The sequence below is a fragment of the Panthera onca genome, chromosome B4, assembly GCF_046562875.1.
Source record: "Panthera onca isolate mPanOnc1 chromosome B4, mPanOnc1 haplotype 2, whole genome shotgun sequence".
Taxonomy (NCBI): domain Eukaryota; kingdom Metazoa; phylum Chordata; class Mammalia; order Carnivora; family Felidae; genus Panthera; species Panthera onca.
The window spans coordinates 7,127,076-7,149,911 of record NC_138345.1 but is presented as its reverse complement, the minus strand read 5'-3'; positions in this window follow the sequence as shown (position 1 = coordinate 7,149,911).

Genomic DNA, 22,836 nt, shown 5'->3' with positions numbered 1-22,836 from the left:
GGGCGGGGGAGGGGAGGGGGCTCGAGGCCGGCGGGAAGGGGGGGGAAGGTGGTCCCGACTCCCCCTCCGCCGTAGCCCGCAAAGCCGATCCTGGCCTCCTGCAGAGACGCCTCAGCGCCCTCCTGCAGACCTGACGGCCCCCTCCCCGGGCACCGCGGCCCTGGCCGTGTCTCGCGGGTACCCCCTCCTCCCCGGGAGCCGCCGGCGGAGCGCCGGTGGAGGAAGCGAGGAGACCCAGGAGGATGCCGCCGCCGCCGCCGCTGCAGGGCCCGGGGCTCCTGCGGGGCGCGAGGCCTCCCTAACCAGGGTAAGGGGCTGTCGAAGGGCCTGGATGGCCGGGACCCCGGGGGCGAGCATCCCGCAGCCGAGCCAGCGACGCCGCAGCCACCGGCTCCGTCCCAGGAGCCGGGTCCCGGGGCCGCGCGTGGGGCGGCGGGAGCCAGTTGGGCCTGTCGGAAAGGCCAGGCCTCGAGGCGGCTGCTGGAGGCGTCAAGTTGAGTGGGGTGTGTGTGCCCTCTTGGGGAAAGGGTAAGAAATGGAGCCTAACTTTCTCTCCTCGGTTGGGGGTAAGCTGGGGCACACACACACACACACACACACACACACACAGATGCCCAAGTACAGGTCCCTCCCACCCGCCCTCCCGGGAGCGCAGAAGCTCTGTCCTGGAGGAAGTGGGTCACCCAGCCCGGCAAGGGAACCGGAGCCCGCGACGCAGAGGGGAGGAGCGCGCCCCCAGGCTCACCCCTGGGGTCGCCGCACCCAGAGAGCAGAGATCCACGCGGCCAGAGAGCGTCACCCACCCGAGCCTGGGGACCGGCGCATCCAGGCGAGCTCCGCGGGGTCGAGGCGCCCGCGCGCTGCCCGCGGAGGCTCACCCGAGAGCCGAGCCTCGGGGTCGAAGTCATAAAGTTACTAATCCCGCGCAGGGGGAGTGAGCGTGCTTCGCGCCGCCTGGGGCGGTCATTTGAGCGTGTTTACTTAAGGACTTTGCAAGCGGAGCGCGCGCGGAATAGTCGGATTTCCAGCGAGGCAGCAAATATTTGCAGGCAGGAGAAAGAAGCGGAGCCCGGCCGCGACGCCGCGTCCCTCCCCCCGGAGCCGCGGCGCCGGCCTGGGCGGACCCGGCCGCGCTGTTAAGACAGAAGTGAAGCCGGGAACCTGCGGGGCTGGGGGCAGGGAGGGCGCGGAGCTACAGCAAAGGCCAGAAATTGGAGCGCGGCCCCGAGGCCCCGGCGAGCCGGGGCTGGGGGAGGAGGAGTCCCTTCCCATTCCCGCTCGATCAATCTTCCTTGGCTGCGATCGGTCAATAAAAACGGTGTGAACCGGCCGCGGTGGCTGTACGTCTGGGGAGGAAGTGGAGGCCAGAGGTGCCGAGGCCGGCGCCGGCGCCCCACGCCAGCCGGGTCCGCGGCCCGCCGGTCTGCAGGCTTCAGGCCGGCAGCCAGTTCGTCTCCCGGAGCCGAGCGCTGCCCGGCGGGGCCTTTAATTGGGTGTCTCCGTTTTAATAGTGGCCATTGTTGGAGCAATTAGCGAGAGACAATAACGGCCAAGAGGCGTTTAATTCGATTCCTTGCGCTAGCTGCGCCCGGCACCGGGGCGCTCTGGAAGGAGAGGCCGGGCGGGGAGGAGCTGCTTAAGGGCCGGCTCCCGTCCCTGGTACTTTGGTCGGAGGTGTGGGGGTCCTAATGGGGCAAGTTGAAGGCAGAACGAGAGCAAGCAGGTCCTGGTCCAGGACGGAGAAACCAGTCCTGGGCCTCGCCAGCCCCGCGGGGCGCCTCCGGGGCGGCCGCGCTCGCGGGCCGCGCGCGTCCACGCTGCGACCATCGCGCGGGCTCCCCGATGCCTGTTCGGGGGAGAAAAGCAGAGAGCACCCGGACGTGGAAGTCGGGCCCCCTTCCTCCGCAGCCCTATAGGGCCCCCACCTCGATCACCCAATTTCCTTCCCAATCGGGAAGAGAGAAGAACCCCCTTCTGGCGCGTACACACCTTCCCCTCCTCTGCCTCGGCCCTGGGATTAGGTTACCGTGGCCGGGCGAGGGTTTCCACTGGTTAAGAGAATAGCACAGGTAAATCTGTATAAACAGCTCGCAGGCTGCGGGGCGGGAGGGTTACGCAGGGGACACGGCCCAAGGCGCCACCGCCGGGCGTGAGCTGCAGCGGTGAAATGACCAAGGAGCCCGCTTGGACGCCGCGCCCCGGGACCGCGCAGGTTAAACACGTCCTGTGTTGTATCTGTATCTCTGCGGTTCCCTTCCAAGCCCCCTTTCTCTTTCCCGCATGAACTGAAATGCAGAGAGTGGGGAGAGGAATAAAGGTGATGAGAAAGCAGCAGGCGGTGGCTAGTTCTCCCATGAAACACGGCGAGCAGGGGACCCGGGGAATGCAGAGAAAAGGGGTCCCCACAACTCACTGTCAGAGGGCAGATGCTGGAGGTGGAGACGTCAGAGGGGAAACCCACGGGAACTCAGGCGAAGAGAGCCCCCGAGCTGCACGGCTCGCTTCCCGGTTCCCACGCCCACCAGCCTCAGGCCTAGAGTCTACCTGCCCAGGGGAATGAGCCATCGCTTCAGGGGTGGTAGGTGGTTTAATTTACTTTTTTTTTTTTTTTTTTTTTTTTTTTTTTTTGCTTATTCATCTATCACCGTTTAAAACTCGGAAGGAAACCCGCCCAGGCCAGGAGGAGCGGCTAGAGCTGTGGAGAGTCAAAGAGAGGAGATGCGCTCAGAGATTACCCCCTCCTTCTCCACTCCCCACCACCAGGCTGGGCCCTCCAGCTTCGGGGGATCCTGGCCCTCCCTCTGCCACTACCCTCTTCTCCTCGGGTGAGAAAAACCCCGATGGTATCGAGATTAAAGAGAAAAAAAAAAAAGGGGGGGTAGGTAGGGGTGTAGCGGAAAGAGGGAGGAGGAAGGGAGAAGACAGGGGATTTCTGTTTTCGAGTGTAACAGGGCACAGGCCGGCGGGTGGCTGCGGGGGCAGCCCCGGGGTTGGGTAGGAGAGAAAGATCCCCCTGGAGAACGATTAGAAAGGACTTGACATCACCCCGAGGAAGGGCGCACCTCCCAGCTGCCCCTCCTTCCTGGCCTGGTGGTCTGGGGGACAGGTGGGAGACCCAAGAGAGGACCAAGGGGCTCCAGCAGGTCGCATGGTCCCTCCCGAGCCATTAGCCGTTTATCCGGCTCCCAGCAGTACCACTGGCCCTTAGGTGGAAGCTGGCTGTGTCTAGACTCAGGATCTCCTTCCCCGGGGGGGGGGGGGGGGGGGGTCCTCAGGCTACTTTGCTGAAGCATCCTGGACTCCCCGGGAAGGGAGCACCACAGGAGCCAGGAAAGCGTCAGCAGTGCGGGATTCACCCGTGTGAACTCCAGGCCCCAGCATTTTTCAGAGGAGAAGGGGTGCACTTGGGCCACCTGCTCTGTTCCCCGCAGCACCCCGGCCCTCCCGGCTTGTTGCCCCCGGCCGGCCCCAGCTCGGGGAGCCTCAGGCTCTCACCTTAGCCGACTCTCGGGCCACTAAAATTTGGCATTCCAGGAGGAGGGCTTACTCTTGGAGCTATTGTGCTGTTTCAGTTCTCTGGATTAGCCAGGAAACCGGGGTGTGCTTGTTCCTGGATCATGGACGGTGGGCTTCAAGGAAAGGAGGGAAGTGGGGGTTCGTAACAGGGAGAGGGAACATGGGGAAAGATTTCCTTCAGATCAGGAGACAGGAGAGACCAGCTTCTAAAAGCACGAATTGTTCACGTCTTCCTTTGGACACGCTGGAGACCCCACGGTAAAATCTGTGAATCTCAGAGCTCTTAGGAGAGGGCTTCCCGCAGACGCCCTCCGCCTTCTCTTCCCTCCGGAGCTGCACCCACCCGCCCGCCTCTCCCCGCCAGGCCCCTGGCTCGCGCTTGGCTCTCCGCCGTCTGCCACCTCGCGGACCTCAAGCAATTTGTTATATAAAACAAAACAGCAACCACACACATGAGCCTGCCGACCCACGGCGACGGACACCCAGGGAGACCTCCGCTCTGGCACCCTGGGCAACGCATCTCTTTCTCGCCCTTCCAGCGGCCGCACCCCGCCACCGCCTCTAGTCCCCGCTGCCCAGCGACCACAAGCAAAGCGGGCTTCTGCCTCCAGCAACGAGGCTTCCCTGGCCGGATCGCTGCGGTTGTTAAACCTCCCTCCGGTTACCCCAGCCATTAAGAAAAAGGTGATCGAGAAATATTTGGTCCACACACAAAGACATCCAGCGAAATGAAGGCACATTTCTGTGTGAAAAGACGCAGGAGCAGAGGAGACAACGCGTCAGCGCAGCCCAGAAATGATAAGAATAACCGGGTGCCAGAGAACAGTGGGCTTTTGGATTCTGCCCCCGCGCACCTTATCAGGATCCCTAATTCCCTGCCACCTCCCGGGGTTCCCAGACGCAAACCGCCTTGAATTCCCAAAGAGGGGCTCTCAGCCACCCGCCTCCCACATACCTGCCCCTTCCTTAGGCTCTCTCTGCGTGGCCCTGAGCTGCTGGGCGGCCCAACACAGAGCCTCCACCAATGAGTGCCCAGGGGCGCCCACTCCCATCCACTCACTGCACCCCCGACTTACCCCCACCTCATATATCAGCTGGAAAAAAAAAAAAAAGGCAGGGTGGAAATATCAATAAAAGAAAATGCAGCTTCCCATGTCTCTGGGCTTTTGGCTGGACAGACTAACGCCAAGCCCGGGTCTCCCCGTGGCTGGCAGAGATAGCTCGCATAGAATGGAGGGTGGGCCTGCAGGGATTGTGAACCAGTGAGCACTCACCCGTCTCCTCAGGACCCATCACCCCTCACCCGTCTCCTCAGGACCCAGCTGGTTTCTCAAGCCAGGAACCTTCGGCCTGGAAGCCAGGAACCTTCGGCCTGGCCTGGCGGGGCGGCTGTCTGGAAGCTGAAAGCTGGACCCCCTGCTGGATCCCACAGGGGAATCAATAATGGGAGCCCAGGGGGCCTGACCCCGACCTGGGTCTTGGTCTGGCTGACCTGGACACCATGGCTCTCTCCCATTCCAACGGGCAGCAAACTATCCTCTTCCTTAGAATCGCACAAACGTTTAAAGGGTTTCATGGGAAGCCTCCTCCCCACACTCAGCCATTTGGGCCCTGCAAGCGTCGCCCGCATCAACTTGGGTTGACTCCCTGCCCCAAGCCAGGCAAGGGACCGCCCCACCTCCCCAGCCCCCCCGACACACACCCCTTTTCCGCCACAATCGCTAAGGGGTGGAGAGCTCCACTTGCTACTTCACTCCCCGCCACCTGCAAGTCCATAAGCTCCTTCCTGTCATGACCCGGTGTCCTAGTGAACGTGGGCAACAGGGGAGGAGAAAAGAGCCGAGAAACACGGGAACCGAACCGAGGGAAGATCCTGCGGGTTAGACTGCTTTCCATTCCCTGCCCCAGATGGATCACCGTGTCGGCTTCCCCGGGGCACCCAGCAGCATCCGCGAGGAAGAAAACGTATATCAAGGCAACTCTCAAGCAGCTTCCCATGCATTTTAACCGATTTCTGTCTTTGTGGGGAGCTGCCTCTGACTGAGTGACTGTGGGTCCAACGTCCCAGGAGAAAGTAGAGTTCTCGCCCCTCTGCCCGTCCTGCTCCCCCACGACCCTGGGTGCCCTCTCTTCTGGGCTGTGGTTTTCTCACTCACCTCAGGGTGCTCCTGGAAGCAAAGGTGCCTCCCGGGGCCACCAGCTCTCCAGGGATGCCAGATGCCCACACATCTGGATTCCCACCTTGTATCTCACAGTACACAGCTGTTTCTTTAATTGTATGCAGAGACTATGAGCCTAAGCAAACACTTGTAAGCAAAGGGAAATAAACACACGACCCGCCCTGGAACCTTCCACCACCTTTGGGAGAAGGCTGAGCTGCTTTTCCCTAATGAGTTCTTACCCCCAATCCTCTGCCCTCCCTGAAGTGGAAAACGTGTGTCCAGCCCTTCCGGAACATCCCCGCCCTCTCTTACACTTCTGTTTAGTTTTTCTTCGCATGCTTAGCTCTACTAGCTTTTTCCTCCATACAAGGGCGCACACACACACACACACACACACACACACACACACACACACACCAGCTCGCCCAAGGTCATTGCAGAAAGCCAAAGACTGCCAATGATCAGGAAAAAAAAAAAAGACAATAAAGACTGGGGTCTAGTTCACTTTCTTCCAGGGGCAGCTGTCCCTTTGGAGTCGAGACCTCCTCTTAATTCTCTCCACGTGGAGCGGGAAAGCGAGTGCGGAGTTAGAAGATAACGATATGCACTGACCTGGGTATTTTGCTCCCGCGGGCCAGCTGTGTTTTATTTATTTTTTTTTTTCCTGGCTTGCCGGAGATCCGAAGGCAGAAATGACAGGCAGACTTGGCCACTGTTGTCGCCGCTGCGGTCCTGACCGCCCCAGCTGCTTATGGCATCTCACACAGCCTTCCAGCCAGCAGTAAAACCTGGGTGATGCGCATCCTTGCTAGGAACCCCCTCCCTCCGCCTTCTTCTGCTCACTGTAGAGAGCGGAGCTCTTCCGGGTTGCGAAGGGGGGAAAGGGAGGGAGGAGAGAAGACGAAGCCAGGAATGGATTTCACCCCCTCTTGCAAACGCGCAAACCGCACATCAGGGGTGTGTGAAACCGGCAGAGGTGGAGGTGGGGGGGGAGGGGGAAGACTGCCTGAAATGTGACCAGCCCCTGGCGCCTCACAGCCCACTGTCTCTGGCAGGATTGGAATCAACACTGCAAATGGCATCGGTAGTGTTGACTGGGTCATTACCTACCGTAGATACAAAAAGCTTTCGCGGAGTCTCTGCCTCCCATTTTTGGAGCACGTGGGGATCCAGTGGGAGCGTCTAGAGGTACAACCCGGAGCCACCAGAGCAGGGCCTCTGCCTTTCAGCGCTCTCCCTCTCCCTTCTGACTTCCTCCTGTGTATGCAGACGCCTTAAAGATGCCTGTGCTCTGCCTTCATCTGTCTTGGGTCCAGCTGGCCAGTAAAAGTTTAGGAAAACAGAGTGGTTGGCGAGTAGGCTCTAGGCTCGCTGGTACCCTTTGTCCCTCCTCATGGTGGGCATGAAAACATTTGGAGGTAGGCATATCCGTGCACGCAGTAGGCAGACGTTTGGGGAGGAGGCTCTCTAGGGGTCCCAACTCTTTTTAAGAAGAAAAGAGGGAAATTTACCATGTAGGAGAGTGAGATAAGGGAGCGAGCATCGGAGGGAGCGCCAGGGAGAAAACGTCTGGAGGAAAATCACCCTATGCGTCTACCCGCCAGCCCCAGCGCCCTCCAGCCCTCTCCTTCAAAGCCCCCTCTCCTGTACCCTCTCTGCTTCTGCTGGTGGGAGATCAAAAAATAATCCACGGAGGGGGCAATCTGTCATCAATAAATTTCTGCCAGAGTGAAAGGAGGCTCCGTGAACACCGGGGTAGAAAGGTCAGGGTCCATTTGTTTTGACAGGTAGCGTTTTCCCTTCACAATATTTACACGACAAGAATGTGGAGACTGACTTTAACAATAAATACATCTTTGGGACGAAATAAAACACAACGTATCCATTGCTGGGCCAGGAAGTCAAGAACTTTCTTGAGCTGGACCCAGTTCGGTAGTAAGGAGCTGCCCGGCTTAATGCTGCCAAGGGGCTGGGGGTGGCTGGTCCTTGGGGGTGTCAGTGGGGGGCGGGGAGAACGAGGCCATTGGCCAGCAAGGGCAGAGTGAGGGGTGCAGAGGTGGGCCGCGCGCCCCGAGGAGGGAAGTGGGGAGAGTCGAGGGGTGCGGCGTGAGCGTCACGCTGGAGCGCCGGGTACGCAGAGGAGGTCAGAGCCACCCCCTGGCCGGGGGGCGCCGGGTTCGGGCTCCGCGAGGGGCCTGCGTCCAGCCGCTCGGAGTCCCTCGACTGCCACACGCCGCCCAGCGGCCCGCGCCCTCCGCCCCGCACCCTCGGGGGGTGGGGGTGGGGGTCCGGCTCCGAGCCCAGGGTGGGGGCAAGCCGGCCGGGAGAGGGGAAGGGGTGTCCCCGCCACGGAGGGAGCCCCGAAGCCCACCTGGCGTCACCATCTCAGCCCCTCCCCGCCCCCCTGCCCGCTCCCTCCCGCCTGCCGCCACCCAGCGGCGGAGCCAAGTTCTCGGGCGCCGGGACTCGGAGTCTGCAGGGCTGCGCGTCGCGAGGACGCAGGACAGAAGGTCACCCGCTTGCCAGCTTGTACCCAACCTGTTGCCCCGGCCCCTTCCAGGTGGCTGCGCGGCCCGCGGCGAGCGGAAGGTGGGGGGGGGGGGGCGGGGGGCGGGGCCCCGCGGGCTCCCCATTCCCCCCTCGCTGCTCCTCCAGCGCTGCCTCGCGGGGAACAGGGGGCCCCCGGGAGACGGCGACAGTCGTCTCCTCGGCCCGGGCTTGAGCTGCGCCCCGACCCGCGGGGCCTCCGCACTGGCGTCCCTGTCCGGGCTCCCCTCCTCCTGCCCCTCTCCCCGCGCTTCCCGATGGAAAGCCTGGCTCCCTCCCGGGCGGCGGCACCCCGCCCTGCGCCCCCAGGGTCCCCCGCCCCTCGGCTCCCCCTCCCCACCCCTCCCACCCACAGCCTCGCCGCCCGGTCCCCCGCCGGGGTCCGCGGGTCTGGCGGCCCCTCTCCGCGTGCCTTTTCTGCTGACGCGGGCACTTGCTAGATGCGGGCACTTGCTAGGTCTAAAGTGACGCTTTGGTCGGGGACGCAGGAACCTGATCGCGGACTCCGCTCCCCCCATCAACCCCAATACTCCCTTTAGCAAAGGAAGGCTTCATTTTAGGAAACTCGACTGCCAAAGACACTCGGGCTTAGAAGGACTTAGAATAGGACCGATTTTCAGTTTATGGTCAAGCCGGGCAAGATTCAGGGCATTCCTTGTCGCGGTGGAGTGGACTTGGGGGGCGGAAACCGCTGCTGATTTGGGATACAAGCGCGAATTAGTACAGGAGGGTTGGGGGCGGTTGGATGGTGGGGGGTGGGGAGGGCGAAGAAAGGAGAGAATTTATCCTGAGAAATGAACAGTGAGGGAAAGACGCTGGTCGCTCAGTGAGACGCTGAAGGTTTATTCTTGATTCGTGGACACCGGCCCTCGCACACTGTAAAGATGTTGCTTTAATGAAGCTACAAGTCGCTTTCTGAATTTTAAAAGCTACCAGTCCGGCTCGCTGATTCGTGGTTCAGGTCTCTGTGCGTGTGTATATACCTGTGAGAGAGTGAAAGAAAGAAAGAAAGAAAGAAAGAGAAAAAAAAGAAAGAAACCCCCGCCCGTTATTCAAGGGCGCTGTGTTCAGCGCTGAGGGGCAGCGGATCCCAGGTGGTCAAGAGCGTGTCCTATTCTAACAAGTCTGAGGGGACAGGTTGCCTCCACTCCCAACATCTCGGGACTCTCAAGGGAACCTTTGCCTTGAGGAGTCCTTCTTTGGTGCGCACCAGGAGCGTCAAGGCCAGAAGGCAAGAGACCCCGTCACACTGGGGGGTCCTCACCTATTGCTTGCACCCTGCGCCCACGTGCCCTGCTTCGTGGCTTCCCTGACTCCTTTTCCCCTCTCTGGAGCCCCTACCGCCGGCCTTTTAACCCCTTAACCCAGGGCAAGCGAGCATCCTTCCCCCCCCCCCACCCCCACCCCTCTAGAATTCAGAGGCTGGAGGCAATCACGACATCCTAATTGGTGCCAGCACGAACCGCATTAAATCCCGTGCTGTGTTGGGCCACATTCCTACAACCTAAGGCATGTGATTGGATTTTAAGTATAAAAGGAAGTCACTGGGCATGTGGAGGGAGAAGACAGATCAGTAAATGACTAATGGTAATGGAAACAGTCTGTCCCGGATCTCCGCCATGGCCCAGTAGATAGGAGGTTCACCTGTTGGATAAAGAAAAAGGAGACCCTGTAGGAGGAAAAAATCGCTGGCAGTATCTCCAATCTTTCTAAGGATATGTGGCGACTTAGAGTTGTTCTAAGCAGGGCTTGGGGAACCGTGTATTTATTCTTCCAGGTTGCCAACATCCCATTTCTTTTCCCTAAAACATAGGTAATATTTTTCTCCCTGCCTATCGGTCTCCAGCATCATTCCCCTTGTCAATTTATCTACCCTCCTGGATGCACCCTCGGATTGGTTGAGTTCCTTCACACGTGCTCTCTAGCAGATGAAAACACGCTCCATATTAACCTGGGTTTAAAAGTTCCAATCTTTCCTTTCCACTCATTGAGTTTTGTTTTATTCTAAGTGTGTAGGGTTGGCGGAGGGGGGGGGGGATTGGGAGGGTATAAAGGGGCCTGGGGTGAGGAAAACCAGTTCTTTCATTTTTCTTTTCTTTTCTTCTAACAGAACATTTTTTTATTAAACTCAACTTTTAGGTCTGTGAATTTGCCTATGTTTCCGTGACCAGGAATTGCAGCCTGGTTGGAGGTGGGTGAGTGGGTGGGTGGTGCAGGGCCTGGGTGGTGTGGGACATCTCAAATGAAAGTTTCACGAAGCAGTGACTGGAAATTAAAAAAAAAAAAATCAGACCTATTCCACCCAGGCGCCCTAAATAAATAGCCCCGTTTGCAAATTCCTATCAATTATTACGTGATGGGAAAAAATCCTATCTGAAAATAAAGCACGTGGACGTGGAGAATTTTAATTAAATCTTACTGTGGATATAATAACATGGAAGTGATTTTTCATCCGGCGCTTGCCTGCTCACCAGTGTTTTATGGCGTTTTCTTGCCTCTGACTTTATTTTAAAATATTAGACGAGGTGGAGAATTATAAACGACTCTTTCCTTATCTGTACTGCTCACATATCCAGGATCAGAGGAGCTGATTAAGAAAGAAGTCAGAGGCAACGTTGGATTCATAATGATTTGGAATAATGAATCCTTATCTCTGCTTTCCAGATTATCTGCCTTTCAGCTCCCAATGTTTTGTTACATGGGATAATTTATTGCATCTAATACATCACAATGAATCTGATGGTAGAAAGTGATGGCCAGCGTTGTGAAAAGGGGGCCCTTATTTTTTATCCCGGGGCAATGAAACTGCTTTTTGCAGTTTTTAATTGGGAAAATATAAGGTAGATCTGATAAAAAAAAAAAAAAAAAAAAAGAGCTGGGTATAATCTTGCCTGCTCGTGCCTTACCACGCGGCTCTTTAATTACTGTGTCAATTTCAGGCTGAAATTAACAAGATCGACCTGAAACCAGCCCTTACTTTCTCTCCAGCACCTAGATCCTAATTTTTAACATGATTTATTTTTATGAAAAAGGAGATAATTAATCATAAACACTGACTAAAGCACAGAGCCAAGTTAAGGTAAAATGCTATTTGAATCTTTATATAGAAAGATACCAATAATGTTAATTTTCCTGAGATTTCCTCTCTCCTCACCATCTCCTGCCCCCACACGGCTCCCACCCTGACCTGCTCCCCACTCCAGCCTCATTCCAAGTAAACAAGGGGGAAAAAATCAATTTCAGGTTTCTCTTATTCGCTGCTCTCTTTTTTAAAGTACGTATATATTTATTTATATATTCAGTTCTTCTGGCTTTGTCTGTTAACACATGCAGGATGTGCACAGGGTCCCCCCCCCCCACACCCCCAGGAGCACAGTGGTGGGTACCTGTTCTCCCAGATCCCCCCCTGTACCTACCCTCATCATCTTCCCTCCATTTTGGAGTTGGAAAGAAGAGGACACACATCTCATTTAATGGTTAATTAGTTACGATAATTGCCATTTTTGTTTCTTTTGTATTTTGCCCTAACGCCAAAGGAACAAAAGCCATCGAAACGCAACAGGCTTTACTCTCTGCCTGTTTCAGGATGGATTTCAGAATCCAAGGCTACACCGGGAGTCCCCTCCCAACAGCTAACAAGAGCAACCTCCCGGCTTCAGGAAGTAGAAGGGGCAGGAGTCACTGGTAATTTGTTCTTTAAGGTTTTTGTGCCTGTTGACTACTTTCTGGTTGCTTGGATTAAACAATCGTTGCAAATATGCAAACCAGTGAGAGGAGATACATATTGGCTCTCCAATTGTTCCTCCTGACGTCAGATCTTAATTTCTTGGTAATTGGATGGCTTGTACCCGAATAACGCTTATCTGAATTTCTCTACCTTTCTCTAGGTCAAGGTAGATTTTGTACTGGGAGATGGGCAGGGTGGGGGGGGGGGGGTAGGGGGGCAGGGTTTGATTTTTTTTTTTTTTTAAGAATTCATTTCACCATAGTCCTATTGTCTCCCTTTCTTCCCCACACTTCAGAACATTGACTTCTGAAGTGACTCGGTGGTCTGTTTCCTGGGAATGTAATTTCCCAGACAGTTCTAGAGTGGGCTGAAGAATGCTGAACACAGGTGGTAGAGGTAAAGGGAGTGGGGGTGCACTTGGGGCAGAGGCAAGGGTAAGGTTCTGTAGGGCCAAATCCACTTGTCCTCTGCTTCCACCCACAAGAGTTATGCTCAGTCACCCCTTCCCACCAGACAGCCTTCCTCTCCTGGGATTACCCTAGGTTCCCAGCGATCTGGGGTTCAAGGGTCAGTTCCTGATCCGGTCCCACACTCTTAGGCAAAGTTGGCAACCAAACAATGCCAGAATTTAAAAGCTTGCTTCTTGATGATGAAGATACGTCAGGTTTTAGGCGGGAGTGGAGAGGGAGAGACCTGATTTTCTGGGATACTCTCCCTTTATCTTTCGGCTCTCTTTGGCCTTACTACAGGGGATTTCAGGTGTCTGGTTCCAATTTTGTATTAAATATCGCATGACTTCCCTCTCCAACCTCTCCCTTCCTCTCCCTCTCCTTCTCCTCTTCACCCCTGCCCCCTCTCCCGTTTCCTCTCTTTCTCTCTTCTGTCTCTTTAGGACACATCACTCCAAGAATTTCAAGTATCAATTATAAGTAATATTAATTTCTCAGTCCCAACCAGGGAAGTGAGGATGATCTGATAGGGGCATAAAAACGGTGCTTCCCTAGATGAAACAGACCAACGGAGCCTACTGGGCCATTTCCCATGCCCAGATGAACATTCAATTTTCCGGCATTATCTCCACACTTAAACTCGCGTTCTCCATTTCTGTGCCAAGATAAATTTGCATAATATTTGCAGCTGTAATTAGCTGATGAGCATCTCTCAGCCTCCGCCTTTTGTCTCTCTCTGCATTTGGTCTTCCACTGATGCCACATTTGATCTTTAATATTACAGGATTCCCGATAGAGGATTGCATATCTTATCTTCTCGGCTCCAAAATCTTTTAAGAAGGAGGGAGAAAGGGAGAGAGGGGGTTTGGGGAAAAGCGTGAGTGCGGAGAATGAAGCTTCACTAATCAGAGTTTGAAAAGGTTACGTCGGAAGAAGGTATAGGTAGAGACAGAACGAATAAGAGAGAGATGGAGAATTATGGTGGATGGGGGTGGGGAGAGCTGGGACCAGCCTCTTGGAAGGGGAGAGTCTGGAACAAATGGGTTATTATGGACAGAATTCAGGAGTGGGGTTGGGGAGGTTGGGCTGAGATCTGGGACATGGCTGAGGTGGGGGACATTTGTTGGTTGCCAGCCTCAAACTGTGTGGCCCTTCCTCCCCTCTGGGAAGAGGGTCCTTGTCCGCCGGGGCTCCCAGGAAGGAGCTTAATGGGGTAGCACCCCTCAAGCAGAAACTGGAACTTCTGAAACCAGGTGGCTCTCTTATCTGTTCATCTGGTTGTCTCTCCTTAATAGAGAGCACAGCACTGCTGAATTTCTAATATGTTCCAGGCATTTTCATTCTCTGCATTGCTGTTTATAAGAAATAAAAGCCCACCCCCCCCCCCAAGAAAAGAAGGAAAAGAAAATGATAATGAGAGAAGGGGGGGGGGGAGCAAAAGCAAAGAGATAGGAGAGTCTACGGAAAAAAGGAGACAGGGGAGTCCGTCCTAGGGAACGGTATCACCTCCAGAAGTGGAACAAAACCAGAAAAGTACCCCTCCCAGCCTCCTCCTGGTTGTTATTGTCCTGTTAGTTTTCTCCGATTAAGTTTTCTGACCTGGGTGGCGGCAGGGTGGATGGGAAGGCGGATTAGAGGAGCCACTGGTTGAATTAGTATTTGTGGGAATCCGGAGGGGTAGAGAGAGAAAGGAAAGGAAAGAGGGAGAAGGAGGAAAAAAAGAAGTCAAGACAGAGTCGATTTTCATGCCAATCATTGGAACAAATAGCTAACATTTAACGTTTACACCCGCACTGGCGGCGCCCTGGCGCTCCGAGGGCCTGAAGCCGGGCTAAAATGTCCCGAAAGCCTTTGGAGAAAACGAGTTTCCAGCTATCAGGTTCTCCCCATCTCCCCCCTTGCACAGGGCTTCGGTTTCAGGCCGGACTTGTCCAATGTCTGCGTTACCGCTGCGCGCTCCTAAATGAGTGTCAAGGAGGCAAATATCAAATAGCGCCGGGGTCAAGGCGGTTTAGTTAACCGTGCAGGGCGCTCGGGACTCGAAACTTGTGTGGGACCCACAGGGGAGTCAGGCCGGCGGAGGGAGGGTGGGCGGCTGGAAGGGTGGAAGGGCGGATGGACGGATGGGTGGGCGGGCGCGCGGGTGGGTGGGAGGGTGGAGAGGTCCGCTGAGCGCACCTCCTCGCACCTCCTCGCCTTCCCAAGGCAAAGTAAGGCTCTCAGTTTGAGAAAAGTTCCTTCAAACTTTTTCTTTTCTTCTTTTTTTTAATGAGGCCAGTTTTCCAAATCGAGGTTGAAGTCGGTGTCTCCTCTCGGCCCTGTCGATGTGTACCTTTAGTAATTCTTATCAGCTCAAGGCCTCAGTTGCTAATTGAGGGGGTTGGACAAGATGATGGCCAAGGTCCCCTCCTGCTGGGAAAAAGGGCAGGCACTGGGCCCAGGGCGGTTAATCGGGAGTGGAGGGCGCCTGAGGTGACCGGCTCTCCAGCTCCAATGCACCCTGGGGACCCCGGGACGGCCCCCAGCTTGGCCCACAGGCGCTGGCCAGACAGACTTCCAGAAGCCTGAGCCCGAACACCTCCTCACGCGAGCACTGAGGGGTTCCACCGAAGCCCAGAGTTCGGTGGCCAGGAGCTGTAGCGACGATCCTGGGGTCACCGCCCCGGGGAAGTCCAGCTTTCCCTACCGAGCCCACCCGAGGTCCTGCGGCGCTGTCTCCTCGCTGTCTTGTGCCTCTTAAGTGTTTCCAAAGGAGAACATCTTTTTTTTGGGGGGGGGGCGGGAGGGGAGCGGATGGAGGTTGCTCTCAAAATGCCTGACTCCGAGCGCCAGAGGGGAAGTCCCAGCAGAAGCAGCCTTGGGGCGGAGAGCGGGGACCCGCGCGCGGTGTCAGGAATGGATTAAACCGGAGCGCGCTGCGTGGGATTTAAGGGTGTCTCTTTTGGCCCCGATTTCTGACCCGGCTGTCAGCGCTCAGGGTGCGGCGCGGGGGGCGCGCTCACAGGTGCGCCGGGTCTGCGTGCGCGGGGGGCGCAGCCCTGCTCTGCGCGGGGGGCCCGCGGGTGGGCCGGGGGGTGCGCCAGACTCAGCCGCTTAGGTCCCCCAGCGGGGAGCCGAAAATCGAGGGGAGGCCAGAGGTTGCTTCGAAGGCTGCTGTCCAGGGCCCAGAGCTGGGACCCAGGTCCGCACCGTCTACGCCCTCACCCTCAGCCTGCAGCACCCCCCAGCCCCAGCTCCCCCCTCCTCGTGCATGGCTGGGGGTGCGTCCCAGGCCGCCCAGGCCCCAGACCTCTCGTCGAGTGAGTCTGTGCTCCAGGCAGGAGGGACAGCGGGGGCGGGGTGGGGGGTGGGGGCGGGACACCAGAGCGAGGTGCCCGGACTGTGCGGGGGGGGGGGGGGCGGGGGGGGGAGGTCTGGAGGGGGAGCTGTCTTCTTAAACAACCCTCTTTTGGTGAGTCTCTCCCTTCCCTCGGTGTAATTCTCAATGATAGTCATGAAGACTAATCACGATGCTACTTTCCCCCTTCTTTCTCAAATTAAAAAGACAGAGAGAGAGGGAGAGAGAGAGAGAGAGAAAGAGAAAAAAAAAAAAAATACGCACCCGACTCCACTACCGTTCGGGTTCCGGAGAAATTCTCAAATAGAGCAGTGTAATTTCTCAGTTGATTTTGATTGACATACTGTCCCTGGGATCATGTGTTAATCCCTTCTTCACTCAAGCCTTTTCATAACTCATTTCTCTCTTGCTAGATGGGGACTCTGATGGTTACCGAGGCAACGACGATAGCACTAAGCTATTTCCCTCTCTGCAAGGAGACCATTATTCCGCATGCATAGGCCATTTGCAGCAGAGGTCGTCGCAAAGTCATTCACAACACAGCACACGTTTATTAAACTTTTATTCTCTTTTTTTCCCCCAACACAGAAACTAGTTTGCACTTGTACCCGGGGGTGTCATTGTCCCGCTCTGTGTCGGCGGTGACTGCGCTGAAAGGGCGCGGGCCCCACAGGGACCGTCAAGCGCGCGCGCCCACACCGCACCCCGGCGGCGGCGCTGGGGCCAGAGGTGCGTTCACTTCCCCGCCAGCCCTCGGGGTCTCCTCCGACGCCACCTCTGGGACCTTGAAGATAAGAGGCAGGGGCAACATCTCAAGTGTAGACCTGGGAGGGGGCTTCCCAGGCCGCGGACCTCCGCTGCGGACTTGGTTATCGGAGGCTCCTTCTCTGCGTACTTTGATGTCCAGTCACCTGCCCGCCCCCCCCCCCCTCCCCAGGCCCTCAGGGTCCCCCCTGGGCAACATCCCTTTCTCCTCTCCAGCCTGGGCTCTGCCTGTCCCTGGAGGTGCCTGCGGGATCCGCTGGGACGAGCCGGCTCCGGAGCGCAGGGGTCTCGGGCCCTCTCCAGGGCCCGCTGGTGGCAGCTTCAGTGTCCAGCACGTCGGGGAGGGGGCGCTGGGGAAAGGACGGCTCCGGTTCCCGGTCTTGTCCGCATGGGCCTGGGGCAGGGGCCGGTGGGCAGACAGAGCGGCAGACCCGCCCGTGTTCTCCAGCATGGCAAGCATTCTCTTCCCCAGTTAGGAAAGCCGCGAATGACGGCTGCCTCTGTTTCCCTCAACGTCTCCCAATTCCTCTCTTTCCTTCCTTCCTTTTTTTTTTTGCCACTTTCAGCCTCCAAGTCTTTGTCTTTTTTGTGTTTTGTTTTGTTTTTTGAACAGGGGTGGTGGACGCTAAGGTATGAGTCTTGGGCTTCAAAGGCCTCTGTGAACTTAACCCAGAAGGCCCGGCCTCCACCCGCTTCTCAGCCCCGTCACTGACCACTTTCCTGGGCTCCTGCAGCCCCCACAGCGCCTACCTCACCCCGTTCCCGCTCAGCCCACAGCCAGGGGCACGTCCCAAAGGAGCGCCCTCCAGGCACCACCATAGCTACCTGTCGGGGGCACCCGGCGGGTCAGCAGCTCAGCGGACACCGGTGGGGACCCTGAGCTGTGCAGGGACAGACGCGTGGCAGGGTAGAAGGTTAGGGGCCGGGCTCCTAGATCAGCAGAAGGAAGGTGCCCCATGGGGCTCCGAGGGTCAACCTCTGTCCCCAAGCCTGTGATGGCCCGAAGGTCTGTCTCCAAGAGCAGGCGGTGAGGAGGGCCAGAGTCTCCCCCACTCCTGTCCTATTCCTAGAGTGCGGCGGCACTCTGCTCTCGACCGCAAAGGGGACATCGCCTGCCCAGTGAGGAACGCGCCTGTCTCAAGGTCAAAGATCCCACGTGGGTCCCCACAGCCCCTTCACGGCACCCCCACCCGCGGGGCCGTGGGGCCCCTAGTGCAGGCGAGATGCCGGGCAGAAAGGGAGGAGATCTTTCCCACACCTACAGACCTCCTCCAGCAACGTAATCCAGAGAAATGAACCCTCGGGCCAGCTCGCCTTCCCAACAGGATCTAGAACGCCCTGACGGGGCTGGGAGGGGACGTGGGGTGTAGGGCGGGCTGCCGTGGCCCCAGCAGAGATCCCGAGTATGGATGGGTGTCAGTGTCTGGCCTGGCTTTTTTTTTTTTTTTTTTTTTTTTAATTTATTTTTATTTTTTTTTTATTTATTTTTGGGACAGAGAGAGACAGAGCATGAACGGGGGAGGGGCAGAGAGAGAGGGAGACACAGAATCGGAAACAGGCTCCAGGCTCCGAGCCATCAGCCCAGAGCCCGACGCGGGGCTCGAACCCACGGACTGTGAGATCGTGACCTGGCTGAAGTCGGACGCTTAACCGACTGCGCCACCCAGGCGCCCCTGGCCTGGCTTTTTAAAAGAAGATTCCAGCTGCCCGGAGAGGGTGGAGGGCAGGAGGAGGCCGAAAGAGGCCACGTCACGGTCCCCTTCCCCGCGGGGCCGGGGTTGGATGGGAGGGTGTGGTCTCAGATCTGGGTCTGCGTGAGTGTTGGAGCCAGGCATCTGCGGGGCGCGAGGGGAAAGGCCACAGATGTCTGGGATGTCGGGGGACAGTCAGTGGGAGTGAAAATCCAGCAGTGGCCACGGGAGTCTTCCTCCAGGGTCCCCTCTTGCATCTTAAGGCACCGAATGTCACCCCTCACCACCCAACTGTGTCATCCTGGGGAAAACCAAACTGCCAAAGTCCTGCCCTAGGAAAAAGTCCATCCGGATTACTAAAGCTTGGGCACTTGCCCCAAAACCCATCACAATATTATTATATGGTATTAGTAACCACATCCGTCATAAAGCACACAGGTTACTAGATGATGCTCCTCAAATACTTAGAACAGCCTCTAGTCGGGGCGCCTGGGCATCTCAGGCGGTTGAGCATCCGACTTCGGCTTGGGTCACGACCTCACGGTCCACGGGTTCAAGCTGACCGCTTAGAGCCTGGAGCCTGCTTCGGATTCTGTCTGTCTCTCTCTAAAATAGATAGCACTTAAAAAAAAAGAAAGAAAGAAAAGCAAATAGATAATTATAGAGGCACCAAACCCTCCAGTAAAGGCAGGACATGTTGGTGTGTGAGCCCAGAGGAGGGAGCGCCCGGGAGTGTCCCCACAGGCCAACCAAATTGGTAGCGCTTGATCTGGGTCTCAGGGGATGCTTAGGAGCTCGAGGAGCAGAGCGGGGGCAGAGGGCGTTCCAGAAAGGCACAGGGAAGTTCGGCGGCACGGGGTTGAGGAAGGGGCCCAGAGAGGCCAATGAACTGTGAGAAATGTCTGCCCCGAGCAGGGCAGAAGTGGCAGGGGCAGGAACGCACGTCCGTGAAGGGCCTTGAAGGCCAGGCCAAGCGGCTTTATCTTGTGGGCCCTGGGGAACCGGTGCTGAGCGTCTGGCCAGCGCGATCGGGAGTAGAGCTATAGATTCTAGACGCCGCTCTGGTCTGGTCGGTAGCTTCTCTCAGACACCCACCCCTGGAATGCAAACTTTGCCTCCACATTTCCAACCCTATCAGGTAAGTGGGCGATAACAACCCTGTGCTCTTGGGTTCGTCTTTCCGGAAGCTTGGGCAAAACCAACACGCCGTGGGGCTCGTGTTTCTCTGTGTTGTTGTTGCTGTTGTTGTTCCCCATTTTGCTGCGCGGGACCTTCGTCCTACGGGGTTGTGTACGTGTCCCGAGCACAGCCGCCCCGGTCGCTGGCTGTGCTGTGCTGGCCCAGCTTGGCCTGGACCAGGGGCGCTCGGACGGGTTGATCGGGGAGACGAGCCGAAGGCCAGAAGGTGGGCAGGGAAAGTGCCCTGCAGCTGGGGCTCAGCAACATATGGCAGGTATCTACAAGCCCTCACGCTAATTGATGGGCTCTCTATATATCATCCTAGATAAAGGGCCCCAGTGCAGTAAATGCTGATGTTTAGAACATCCTGATAGGGCTTTGTTAACAAGAAGATAACGGAAAAGCAAGATATGTTTGCTTAGCTGCCTATAGATAAACCCAATAGGTCTTTGTTAAGTTTTCATGACTGATGGCAAGCAGTCACCATGATAAATAATCCCGGAACAGGGAACTTTATTTAAAGTGCCAGGAACGGGGCCCAAATTTTTAGCTCTTTTGAATGAGCAGGAAGCATTCTCTGTGCGTGAGGACACATTACGTCATCGGGTATCAGCACTTGACTCGCTCGAAATTATTTATTTACTTATTTATTTGTTTTTATTAAAAATTTTATTTTATTGTATGTCTTATTATTTTTTTAATGTTTATTTTTGAGAGAGACAGAGACAGAATGCAAGTGGGTTAGGGGCAGAGAGAGGGAGACACAGATCCCGAAGCAGGCTCCAGGCTCCGAGCTGTCAGCACAGAGCCCGACGCGGGGCTCGAACTCACGGACCGTGAGATCATGACCTGAGCCGAAGTCGGACGCTCAACCGACTGAGCCACCCAGGCGCCCCTAAAAATTTTTATTTAATGTTTATTTATTTTTGAAAGAGAGAGAGAGGAGAGAGACAGACTGTGAACGGGGGAGGGGCAGAGTGAGGGAGACACAGAACTGGAAGCAGGCTCCCAGCTGTCAGCACAGAGCCCGACACAGGGCTCGAACTCACGAACTGGGAGATCACGGCCCAAGCCAAAGTCGGACGCTTAACCGACTGAGCCACCCAGGCGCCCCATATTTTTAAAAGCCGAGGAAATAAATTTTGTCACCAACTTTAAATAAGTCTTGCCTACTGAGGTTTGTCACTGCATTATTTCGATGAAGCCGCAAGTAATGCTGTGCCCAGAACGCACCCAAAGTGAAAGCCTCAGAGTACATCGAAGGCAGCCGTTCCCTAATCTGGTTCGAAAGAGACCAAACTTTTGTGCTGTTGACGAGAATTACCATTATGCTGTTGTCTTTAATGCCATCTTTTAAAAGAAGGCGATCATTTTTACTAAAAACATCATTTGAATTTCATCTTTGCTAAAATGCTGGGGACGAGGGGTGGAGTTGGAGCTGCCCATATCATCGTCCCCAACCTGCCGTCTCCTCAGTTTTGATGGCAGAAGTGATCCTGGGCTTCGGAAGTTACGCAGATTTGCCACCAGTGAATGGAGGTCCTGGCTGAAATGATGTTCCAGTTAATAAAACGAATGTTAAAAGGAACTCGTTCTTAACGTAGAACAATTACAATTTGCAAGAGCCACAGGTGGAATATGTCCTAACGTACTAGGGAAAGTTTTCTTCTTCTTCTTCTTCTTCTTCTTCTTCTTCTTTTTTAATGTGTCACCACTAAGAAAGAGCTATTGTCACTCAGTTCCCATTTTGGTTCGAAGAGAGAACTCTGGCCGGATTCTCTCCGTGGCACAGCTCAGTCCTGAAAGCAAGAGATTGGGTTCCCCAGACTCCCTGGAACCACAGACTCACATCCCAGAGGGGTTGGGCCCAACCCTTCCTCCTTCCTAGGCAATAAATAGCATGGAAACCAGGTTATCTCTGTGGCCAACTTTCAGGAAAGACCTTGAAACCAGAGCCCGGGTGGACCTGGGCGATCACGTGGTGCTTTGCATTTCCCGTGGGGCGGGGGGTGGTTACTGCAGGGTGGCTGAGCCCATCGGGGGGGACGCTGATCCCAGGAGATCCTTCAGCTGGCTTTTTAATACAAGTCCATTGAAAAGCCTGCAGCAGACTGGATAGGCGGCTGAGCAGCCGCTTCTGTTTACCCCTGCGCAGACCCATCGGGTGACTCCATCAGATTGGGTGTGAGAGGGGCAGGGAATCTGGAATGTTCCCTTTCATGTTCACTCCGCGGCCGCATTTCCACAGCGCCTTAATATCTCAGCTCCATAGTTGAATTCCCAATCCGCGGGTTGGCTTAGGTACAACATGATTGTTTCTTTTCTTTTTTTTCTTTTCTTTTCTTTTCTTTTCTTTTCTTCTTTTCTTTTCTTTTTCTTTTTTTTTTTTTTTTTGGCCCAAAGAGCTCGTGTCCTCACCTGAGTCTAAACAATCAAGCTCCTGAAATTCTAGCACACTTTTTAAACCTCAGTTGCTCTTTGACATAAGGCGTGCCGTTCCCACTCGTCTTCTGCACACACGGTTTGCCCGATTTCTGACACGACTCAGTACGAAAGGCTGGCTTCTCTGGCTGAAGAAAAAGGGGAAAAAAAAAAAATCTGACCACGCCAGCGAAGACCAGCGAAGGGCTGTGTTGAAGTTGGCTTGTTCCAGTGATGTGGGCTGTCGTCACATGTGAGCTGGGAGAGGTGGGGAGCTCTCCTGGACCTTTCCTTACTATTCCTCCAAACCTTTTCTTTTTCTTCTGATCTCCGGGCACTAAAGCCATATGCTTACCACGTGGGAGCTTGCAAAGTCTCATCTTGTTTCCAAGGGCCTGGGGGGTATTAAACATAGCAGCCAGGTAGTGTGACTTTTGTGCCTGCAAAAATTGTACAATTGCACAGTTGCAAAAATTGTACCCAGGTATATACGTACGAAGGGTTGTGAGGTGTACGTAAGAATGACACGATGTGCTTTTAGCTAGACGTCCTTCAGAGGAATCCATATACACAAAGTTTCATACGCTTTCCAGGGAGAAAGTGGGCACCTGCCTAATATCAACATTAACCAGTTGCTGGGGAAAAGAGGTGAGTAACCTCGTATGGCAGAAATACCATCCATCTTTCGAATCCGGTCAGGATTTCTGCTGCCTTAAATTGCTGTATTGTCTGTGACTACCAACTGAAACGTGGGCCAGCTTTGTTTTGGTGGTCTGGTAATCCGAAGCCCTCGAATCGGCCTGGTATTTTGTAATCAATAAGCGGACCTTCTCTATTGTTTTTCGGGATCCGAAACAAAGTTCAGGGGCAATCATTTGGATGGTAAAAATGTTTGAAAAAAGAACTAGCCATCCAAGAAATGAGGTAGATGTTGAAACGGCCTGTGTTGCCTCCCGGATGCCGCAGACGTCAGGAGAGCAGTTCAGATGTCGACAGATTGAGCGCATATCTACGGACCCAGTACGTCTCGTGTTCATCTTAA